Source organism: Festucalex cinctus, chromosome 17 (assembly GCF_051991245.1).
Source record: "Festucalex cinctus isolate MCC-2025b chromosome 17, RoL_Fcin_1.0, whole genome shotgun sequence".
Classification (NCBI taxonomy): Eukaryota; Metazoa; Chordata; class Actinopteri; order Syngnathiformes; family Syngnathidae; genus Festucalex; species Festucalex cinctus.
In genome coordinates this window covers 535,773-546,857 of record NC_135427.1, presented here as the reverse complement: position 1 = coordinate 546,857, position 11,085 = coordinate 535,773, and the positions used below count along the sequence as shown (strand labels likewise).

Below are 11,085 nucleotides of genomic sequence, written 5' to 3'. Positions count from 1 at the left end.
TCTGCATTTTCTAAAAATAATGTAAGCACATTGGAATTAGAGCACAGTAAACAGTCTATAGGTCGCTTGCACGTGTCGTCACTTCCGCCTCGGATTTCTCGTAGTCGCCATGCTGGGTGGCCTCCATTTACGTAGCGATTCGGTCTAACACGTATCTATCACGTTTGTTGTCTGCGTTTAAAATGGTACATTGTTGCTGCATCGTTGGCTGTTCGAACAAAGCCCAGGGGGAAAATGGTCGGCCTTTCTGCCGAATTCCGAAAATAATTAGGAACCAGGGCCTGGAGACAGAGGAGTGCGGACTCCGGAGGGAAGTCGTTACTTTGGGCTCGTGTGTGCAGCGATCACTTTGTGAGCGGTAAGATTATTTACCTTTATTTAATGTAATGCATGAGGATTAATAACGTTTCGACCGCGCATATATGGGCAAGTTGCTTATGTTTTGGATTCATGAGCAAGTAAGTTCGGTAATACAAGCTGGCTAGCGGACGTTAGCCGAAAGCTAACATCGAACATTTTCACCCAAGTAGTGCCAGTGCAAAGTGTTTACTGCTGAAATTGGATTGATTAGTCTTGGGCTCTTAATGCCGATAACATGTTTTTTGGTGGCAAAATGTAAACTTGGAAAAAAGAGACAGAAGGGGCTGATGCAAGTAAACAGACCCCCGGTAGCCTACACATCATGCTAAAGAACTTATTCACGGCCACCCTACTGCGGCAAAATAACCAGTCTTTCCATATTTTATTTGTTTATATATTTGTTTATTTTAACAGGTCGCCCTGCGCCCGTTTTTCTGTCCAATCATCCCGACTGGGCTCCAACATTAAAGTTGGGTCCCAAGTTACAACATCTATGTCTCAGCCCAGTCGGTGCCAAGATATGAACGTGCACAGGAGAGACAAGCAAAGAAAAGACGACTCGGAAGTGGCAGAGAGTTTGTTGCAGTTATGCAGCCAGATGGCTCCAGTAACCTGTACCCTCAAGTACTGCTGACATCATTGACTCTGGTATGCCACTCAGAATTCATTACATGATATATTGTATGCATGAGTGAATGTATGTGTTTGTTTGTATGTGTACACGCACCTTATATTTTAGAGACATTTGGAAGTGTTTATAGAAATAAGTATTTGCCTGTAGCAATGTTCATACATTAAAAAATGCAACAAAATGTGTACATTTCTTTTACACTGACAAAAAAACTATACTACTTTACTATATTAAACCTATTACTGGTACCGTATTTTTTTGTGATTTTTTTTTTCTTTATTTTTTTCTTTAGGGATATCATGCCACACCGACTTGATTGCCAATGACATGATGGAAACGAAGGCGAGCATCAAAGCATTGGAGGAGGACAACATGCGACTGTTTGTTTGGCGCTAATAAAGGCAGCGTTTATACAAATTCTATTGTTGGGTTTGTTTACAAAGCTATACATAATACAAATGACAGGATTTGACTCAATGTGCAATATGGTCCCTCTTAAAGTAATGGCATAAATCTCTATTATTTCTAAAAGCACAAAAAATGAAGTGAATAATGATTAGATGTAGTAATTTCAGGGTTAAAAATTGAACTGTTAATTAATGTAGTTTATTTTAGCACAGGTGCCTACCATCCTGAGATGACGGTATGATGTAATGTTGATGGGGTACGCAATGACTTTCATTATGCTATGTACAGAGGAAAAAGTTGCTCTCTTTTAAATTTGTTTAATGTAAGACAAGTACCAGTACTGTGTTACAGTTTTCCCAATAATCCTTGTTTCACACTTGTCACAAAACCACTGTCCTTTTGGCAGTCTAGATTGGCACACTTCAAGTGATATCATTTGATTTTACAATCTGCTGCAGCACAAAAAACTACTTTATTCCGCATCTTTGAAGTACATGAGCAAGTGGTAGGTGACAGCGGCTGAGCAGGAACACTGGAAGTCCACTGCTGATCTAGTAAATGCTCTCCCGAGCAGTTCAGGTAAGGAGGGGATTTTGGGGAAAAAAAACTCTGGCTTTTCCAACTGGCCAAAACGAGCGATCTGGGTGGACTCGCTCAATCACACTTTGTCCACACCACAAAGTCGCAGAAGTCCGTCCAGTTAAACTCATCTGTGCCTGAATCTGAAAATATTACAAACATTGTAATGAAAATATGAAACATAGAATGAAATAAGAAACTACAAAAAGTAAAGCCATACATACCTGGTAATACTATTGGTGTTGTCGTGACAAGTGATGGGAATTGTTGCCATCTGGCACCAGACAGAAATTGGGTGTTGTGACAGCCTCCTTAACCGTGAGATCATAAGAAAAGCTGTCAGTATGCTCAGTAGTTACCATGAACACGTTTTATTGTACTGGAAACTGAAACTAAAAATACGTCCTCTGATAGTGGTTAACCTTAACCATTTAGAGTAAGTTGATTAAGTAACATGTAACTAGTGAAAGGGTAGCATTAAATTTAATTTAGCCACGGGGAGGCTGTGCAGTTACTTTTTATTCTTATACGCTCTGCCATATTTGCCTGTTATAAAATGATTAGAAAAACCACATCAGGTAAACCCAGCTGTGCATGTAAACACAATGATAACAGGAAGCCTGAGAACAAATCAACATTTTTGTGTGCAGAATTACCAACACCATGTGGTTTACTTACGTGCAACAGCAACCGTTTCTTCTGATGCGATGTTAAAGTTTACACTCTGTATCCACCCGCTTACAAAATAATTGTAAGCCTCCAGGGATTTGTTGGCGTGTTATGGAGCATGTTGTCAACACGAGGTAGGGAAAGATGTCCAGAGATGTCACATTTGGCCAGCAAGCTTTCTCCGTCAAAAAAAAAATCACCCTTGGTCAGGACGTAATTAGGATCAATCCCGCCACACAGAGACACCTTCTGCCTGTATCGTTGTTTTTGATCTTCCGGTAAATCGTGAAAATACTGCGAAAATTACATCAGGTTGATAAGCTCTACCGTGTAACTCGCGAGTGTACCTTGTGAACCGGCGGACACCCAATATGGCGCCCGAAGGAAAAACTCCCATGATGCATTACGATGTGCAAGCGACCTATAGGCAGTTTATGTTTCATTCAATGCTTTAGGGATGGGCGAGTACCGATACCAGGTATCGGTATCGGGCCGATACCAGCCTTTTTTCAAGTACTCGAGTACTCGTGACGCAGACGAGTACAAGCGACCGATGGCAGAGGGGAAAGACGTTAAGTGAGTCCTCCTTGCCTGTAACTGGCGCTAGCTTGCAGCAGTTTTTCACCAACACCAGTTTGGAAATACTTCAAAATTGTGAATCTTAAACTAAAAGAGCATTTTTGTGTTTTATTTTGAGCGTTAAGACTACTGAAGAGTGACTGTGCTGTTATTTTTTGTCAAAATTAAAGGAAATATATTAATTACAGTAACTAATTACAGTAACTAATTACAGTAATTAATTACAGTAACTAATTACAATAGTATATAAATATATTAGTTAAAAAAATATCTTTCAGTGATTTTTTTTATTTGTCAAAATATACTACTGGTATCGGCAGTTGGTATCGGTATCGGTAAGTACTGAGGGTCTGAGTATCGGTATCGGTCTGAAAAAAAGTGGTATCGAACATCCCTTAAATGCTTATATAGTTCAAACAATCAACCAAAAAATATTGAAATTCCAAACAAATAAAGTAATAAAACTGACCTCATAGAAACAAAATGACCCTATAAGGTTCTCATTCGAGGTGAGCATCCTGACACGCATGCGAAAAAGTGTCAAGACAAACCGGCAAAAAGAGCGAGAGGAATCTTCTTGGCGCGAAGCCGCAGAGGATGTGAGAAAACAGCTGTCAGTGATGTTGAAGGCTTGGCACGCATGTGGCAAAAAAAACACACACAAAAAAACAGCCACTTTGGAGGCTGACAAGAAACCATCACATGCTGACTCAGGGGAACGCTCAACATCTCCCCTCGCAACGTCGATGCCGCACATGCCTCACTTTGGAAGTGTACACAGCTGTAACTTCCAGCAAATAGGTTTCTTTTTTTTGCAGTTATTTTTCTGTCAGTTATCTGAGACTAATCAACAAAAATATGATTCAAATCCCCTGTAGATAACAATTAACGTCACATTTTGGGGGCTACGTCACAAAGAGCTGCTGAAAAATGCTGACCACGGTCGCGATTGGAGGATTGGTGTTAGTTGCGGAATGTGCCGTTCCGTGCTGCTGTACACACACCACAAGCCAACATGTGTGAGAGATGAACAAATAAACAGAAAAAACAGAGGGAAGCTTTCAGGATCTGCCAAAAAAAAAACTTTGGGGTCAAAATTAAGATCATTAATAACAATGCTCTGAATTACAGCTGTTTAACTGTCAACCAAGATACCATTTAGCATTAGCGCGACCAGATTGACTAGCAATGTCTTTGCTTTGTGGTGAAATTATGGTTGCCAACTTTCTCATCCCGAAATAAGGGACAGGTGCACGGCACGGTGCCATGGTGGTGTGAGCATGATGTGTAAAATCGGTGTAAAATCTCTCTCTCTCTCTCTCTCTCTCGCTAGCTAGCTAGCTAGATAGGTTAGCTAGATATCTAACAAGCAACTTGCTATCATCCATTTATCTATCTTGAGCTAACTAGCTAGTGAGCTACTGTACCTGTCTATTTAGTTAGTCTCTCGTTGACTCTCTTACCTTGCAAGATCTCCACTTAACGTCACACCCAGCGACTCATTTTATTGGCTACGAGCAACTTCCTTGTCACTTGTCAACCTACGGGAGCAGCCGTGGTCCAAAAGTGGCTAAGATGCCGTTTGCTGCATTTCGTGTAAAAATCGAGAATTATTTTACGGGACATAGCAATTTAGCCCAAAACACGGGGCGTCCCGGAAAAATACGGGACAGTTAGCAACCCTAGGTGAAATTGTAGTGCCACAGTTTTTACCCTTTTTTAATATGTCACTATAAATCCCAGAAACACTGGTTTAGCTAACAGATAGCTGCTGAAACGCGAACTCATGCCAGGCACCTGGATATGACATCTTTACAGCCTCCGCCATCTTCCCTTTTTAAAATCCACCTTGTTTTTATTCGCAATTCGAGTTGCTGCGTGTTTATAGAGACCACCGAGCTGTTAACAATTGCCATTTAGAAACAACTTGCGCGCGCTTTCACTTTACGAGGACGCTGGGATTTATCAACGCCAGGCAGCAAATATGCAAGTGAAGCAAACACCATTAATCAGACAAAAGAGCCCTTTTAGCCCTGTGACCTCTCTTGGGAACAAAACGAAAGAACGGCGGCGAACGAGAGCCACATTGCACTTGTGTTGTGGTTTTAGCGCTACATTCCAAGCACGACTATCCTAGAGACAAAAATAAAACAATGTTGATTATCTTGGTTGTACAACTGTACTATATTATACTGCGAGATGCTTCTAATACTTCTCATGTTGCGACAGTCATAAATACCTCCCAGTGGGATGTATTGCAGTTAGATTATGACTGCAGTTTATTGAGGAGCTGTCACCCTCTCCATGTGCAGAATACAGTGATACCTCGGCTCACGAACATAATTGGTTCCCAGAAAGTATGTGTAAGCCGAAAAGTTCTTCTTCCGAACATTTATTTCCCATAAGAAACCATTAAAATGAGAATAATCCGTTCCCAGGTCCCTATAAAACATAATTTTCTACTAAATAAGCCTTAAAACTACACAAAAATATACCTTATTTTATGTATAATAAATGTGCTATTGTATTGTAATTAAAGAAATAAATTGTACTGTATAATAAAGTCGTTTTATTTTACTTTGTGATGGTAGTTCTTAAGGATAGTAGCAATGGTAGACTTACTTCATTCGCGAGCGTTTCACCGCGTAGAGTGTTTATGGAACGGTTGCGGCTCATTCGCACTTTCGTGCTCACCGGAGCGGAGGAGGCGTGTCCCTTGGTGAACAAGGAAGTGGAGCACTTTAGCGAGTCAACAAAAAGTGAGCACCGCCAACTACTTTCACCTCTTTCCTGGGACTAAACAGCCGTGGCACGATTTTCTCCTTTTTTGAGGTACGTGATGGCACTTTCGCTTTTTTTAGTGGCGCGAACTCCATTGACTACAATGCAAAAGCGCCGCCGAATCGCCGTCCCTCGCTGGTAAGCATTAGGCTTAACACTAGCCTGTGGTGGGGTCTTTTTCGGTCCCATAATAGCAAAAGTACACTCAAAATGTCTATCAAACACAAACCGCGTCCGCACTAAAAGAAAGGGGGTGACGAACTGGGACGCCGTGAGCGTGCGTCAGCTTCTCGTGGCCGCCACCGTGGTGCTGTTCGACCGCGTGGTTTGGTTCGTCCGCCGAAAAGTAGTTCGTCAGCAGAGACTAAATTCTCGCGATTTAATGTTCGTGAGGCGAAAATTTCGTGAGCTAAAGCGTTCGTCAGCCGAGGTATCGCTGTATCTCTATATCTATATTACACTGCCCCCAAGTGGTTAAGGTGCACACATCATGTGGAGCTGCACAATATTCAATGAAATGATGTTAAAAATGTGTTTAAAAAGTTTTTACATTTTGTTTAATTATTGTATTAAAAAAAAACAAAAAAAACTTTGGAGCCATATGCTAAAGCTAACAGGAAGTCCACCATTTTGAATTCCTTTGGAATTTGTCACCATTTTTTTTTTTTTTTAAGTCTTTTATAGGGCTCACATTTTAACAAACTCTTAGAGAATTTGCCGGATCATCTTCAAACTAAAGCTGTTTAAGATGAGAACGTATTGAAAGCTTGTCGCATGCTGTTGCCGTGGTGATGCGCTGTTTGCAAAGAAAAATGCTATTGTTTTTGATGGTCTAAACCTAGACGAACACTTGCGAAATTTTGCACAAATAATGATGTCCTAAATGCTGCTGGTGGCTCTAGTTTGAATAATAATTTCAATTATGTAATTTGTAGTTGTATTATAGATCTAGATGTGTAAATGTACCCAATATATGTGACCAAATTTGAATATGACCACAAAATAACTTCCAAAACCATAGAATCCAAACTTTCCTTGGTTGAGGTAATTGTCAGCCTCACAACTGCAACTCACCAATTAGCACATTTGAATACAAAATACCAAACCAAAACGTGATTACCTTTGTAAAGGAAGAAAGGTTCACAGAGTGCCGGTATTGGATGTCCAGCAGATGTACCTCAAGAAGTGTCCGCTGGGTGTCTTTTAACAGTGAAAAACAAGAGTAAAGATTAACCATATGCAGTTGTAAAAACGGCTTCAAACAGCGTCATCTGAACATTATGATGTATATAAAATACTCAAGGCCGTATAGTCAAAACTTCCCAGATGTACAGTGTAAGAGGTACAAAAGGTTTCAGATCAACTTCTTGATCGTTTTTGCAGTCCATGTCGGCATGATGAGGCCATTTCCCTCTTCTTACGAGGACTTTGGAAAAATATTCATTTACTAAAACTATGCAGTAAGGACATAATTACAAAATTTCAAGAATGAATCCGTTTTTGACGTAAAAAAGTTTCATAACTGACTCAGTAAGCTAGCCACTTGCTGATTGAGTTCAAATATCCGTAACATTGCGAGACTCATGCTTGCCTGTTTAGCATTAGCTAAATTAATAGGTTAGCTAAAATTTAAATATTTAGCTAAATAATAGCTACTAATAGCTTTAGCATTAGCTAAATAATAAATTAGCGAAAAAGCTAATTCTCTTAGTTCCATGTGATGATGAACTTCAACTGGGTGTGGTATTAAACACTCAACTAGCTTGAAACTTAGCAACTTGATTAGCTTGCTTTTTGCGAAAGTAACTTGCTTGCTTGAAATCTGAAAGGTGAAAAATTCTAACTTACTTATGACTTCCACCAGCCTCCCACCTTCAGCATTGGTGCCACAATGCTCTGATGTCACACTGCCAGTAAATAAATTGCAATGGCTCACATGCTGCCAGTGGTTGTGCCGCCCTGGCTGAAGCTTGGCTCGAGGCCTTGCTGCACAGGAAACCGAAGCAGAGGACAGGAAGTCAGGTTTCCGCAGCTTATACTGCTTGGGTGCCGTTTGGCCCCGCTAAGCTGTGACATACGCTCTTCGGAATGTGTTATTAAAAATGGCTGGTCCTCAATATTTTGCTCAGTAGTTCTGACATGTAGAGCAGAAATCTGGCCGCACATAAAAGCGCCTCTATACGTTCAAAAAGCAGCGCGCCAGTGAGTTTTTTTTTTTTACTGGCCGCCGAGTGGCACCTGTCAACGGAGCGTGCCCTCGCTCGACGCCAAGGTGAGTTTATTTGGTTTGATACGTGGATACGCCGCCCATATTTTCACAGGTGCGGCCGTTGTTGAAACAAGAAGCCCGAGTCGGGTTGACACAAGGCCTCGCTTGTCCATAAGTTCGCCCCTGGAGGCGGCGCAGCGGGAAAGTGGTCTTGGGCTCCCTTAGGAAGCGTTCTGCTCTCTTAACACCGCACCGCACCTCTTACTTGAACATACGTTGGTGTGCATTCAAATGAAATGCAGGCTGCAAATTGAAGAATGGCGGAGCCGCATTTGCTAGTCAACACTAAATTTCAAGAAAGCCAAGTCGTTATTTAGGTCTTACAGTCTTGCTCAGTCTCATCTAAATTCACATAACCAACATAAAGTTCATGCTTGACCATCTATCAGTCGCAAGGGTGCCTGTAAATGGTGAACCGAGGGGGGCAGAGTAGGGAGCTTTGTGGTATGCCTTAGCTAGCAAACGGTGCCCCAGTGTCCGTTAACTTTCAGGATCGGAATTGTGAGAAGTTTAGTAAAAGCACGTATCCCACGGAGTGGGTGAACGTTTGCGAGTTCATCAGGGTTTCGATTAAGGGCGCAGAGAAGAGTTTTAATGGTTCATCCTGTCGTAGTGTTAATTTTATCCGCCATAGTTTTACCCTGCCTTCACGTTCTATGGGAAGGATGGACCTTACTACTCGGACGCTCCTAATTACAAATGAGTTCTGTTCATGTGCTTTTGTTGTTGTAGCAACAAAATACACAGAGCAGCCGATGTCTGTCGTCTTTGCTCGTAAAACCGAACAATTACGGAAAACAAGTTGAAATTTGAACGGTGGAAATCGGAAGTATTATGTGGGAGTAGTTTGACGGCAAAAAAGTGAGGAGAATATAACGCTATAATAATTATAATAAGTAAGATGATAGAATCTCAATAACATATGTGGGAATGCTGAAAGCACATAATGAGTTCTAAAGGACAGAACGTTGAATTGTGTATGCTACGTAATTGTGTAAGATTCGAAAACAACCTTCTAGCAGACGACAACGCCCTTATAAGTGTTAATATTTCTTGCCATTCACGAATCCCGCGGCACTCTCCGTCATATTGAAACTTGAAAAGTTCTCTCAACTCGGAAAGTCGGGTATCAAAATAAATTCCCAGTTGTCCAGTGGAAAATACGACATGAGGGACGTTCACGTGCAATTAATGCTTTTACTTTGCAATATCTTCAATCTTGGATGGACTAATATGTATTGATAATCTGTATTAGTTCCATCTTTTTACAAAATTAGTAGATTTTTGCATCTGTTGCGATATAGCCTGGTAGAATTGGTTCGTTTTGAACGTTCCGGTTGAGTTCACAGTCATTTGCGCCAAATCAGTCAGCACTTGACCCGTCCGTCCCTTTCATAAAAAGCCTAAAAGTGCCCCGTACCCCATACTGTACTGCATCACACGTTCCCGTTCTGACCCGGTCCCTTTCGAACCGCATCTGTTGGCGTTTAGCGCCAGCTTCCCCACCTTTGCGCTGGTCCCCGGTCGGCATTAACCGCCCTAATTTGTCTGCCAAAGCCCGTACTGATTGCTCCCATGTGATGGCGTGTGAAAGGTTGAGGTGATGCCCACTTATCTGTGCGGACGGACGGCTCGGGAGGGTGACGACGGGGGGGTGGGGGCAAACAAAAAGCCATGAGAAAATGAACAAGTGAAAAATGGAGACCACATGACAGGACGAAGGGGGAAAAAAGTGCCATCAGCGCTTTTGATAGTTTTTGCGAAAGCTCAAGAGGTTTCCCTTTGACTGGGATGTCATCTGGCTGCACTTGACCACCAAGACCTTTCCAGTCATGTTTCGTCTTCAGTCCCGGCAACTAAAGATGTCCTCCTCTTCTCTAGAGAAAGACCAGAACGCCGAGCTAACGCCAAGTGGGAATTATGGCGTTTTTACAAAGGTCAAGTTAGAACCAAAACTCAGTTTATGAGGCAACCATTGGGTCAATGACCTCAAGAAAACATGATTGGTTTGATGAGTCAATGTCCTCTTAAATACATCACCACATGCACGTGCCTCTAATGTTACATACTTTGAAGAGACTCATCCCTATTTTCAACAGCGCCCAATCAAAACCAAAGCTGCAGAATGGATTAAAAGCTGACTAATTCAGGAACGACTTTGGTTTTGAATTACACCCTCTTTATTTCTCACTTATTCCCAATCACTGGCTGGTACAATAAACAAGTCAACACTGAACCTCGCACTCACTGGTGAGCAGAAACACTGTCAGACGCACTGACCTAATTTGCAAACTAAATTATAACATTTCTTCTAAGAAATGCTATTAATTTATTCCCAACAGTCTATTCTCTTCATTTTGACACGTTTCTCTTGGCTGCACTACTTCCAGTACATGATTGTGGGTTTTGGGTATTGTTGCTGAGCCAATCAGATTTCAACCTCTATCTGCTGCTACGTCAATGTAATTTGGTGGGTTGATGCAACTTAAACTATTTTCGCAAAATGGGGCTTTTTTTTAAATATTTTTTTTATTTAAAAGTCATTCTTACAGGGTCAGTATGCTGGTCCTTGATGATGTCAGCATTTTTCCATCTGATTCAATAGTCAGTTATATTTATGTCACACTTTTCTGTGTGTAATATATGTGTCTATAAAATATTTTTGGTTGGTTCCAGAGTTCCAATACTTTTTGATTTTTTTTTTTTTTTAAGATTTGTTTTAATCAGTTTAGAGGGAGTTTGCTAGTTATTTTTTTTTCCAAAAAGGTTTCTTTTTAGTTTAGTATTTCATAGATTAAGTGTTAGCTTT

General features: G+C 41.1%; 1 long non-coding RNA gene across 1 annotated transcript; it reads left to right on the top strand.

Annotated features, from left to right (window-relative positions):
• Window positions 1–58: 58 nt before the first annotated feature.
• On the top strand, window positions 59–1,408 carry LOC144005563 (uncharacterized). Its single transcript, XR_013279615.1, has 3 exons — window positions 59–358; window positions 775–1,008; window positions 1,284–1,408. It is a non-coding gene; the product is annotated as an uncharacterized LOC144005563 (long non-coding RNA).
• Window positions 1,409–11,085: the final 9,677 nt, after the last annotated feature.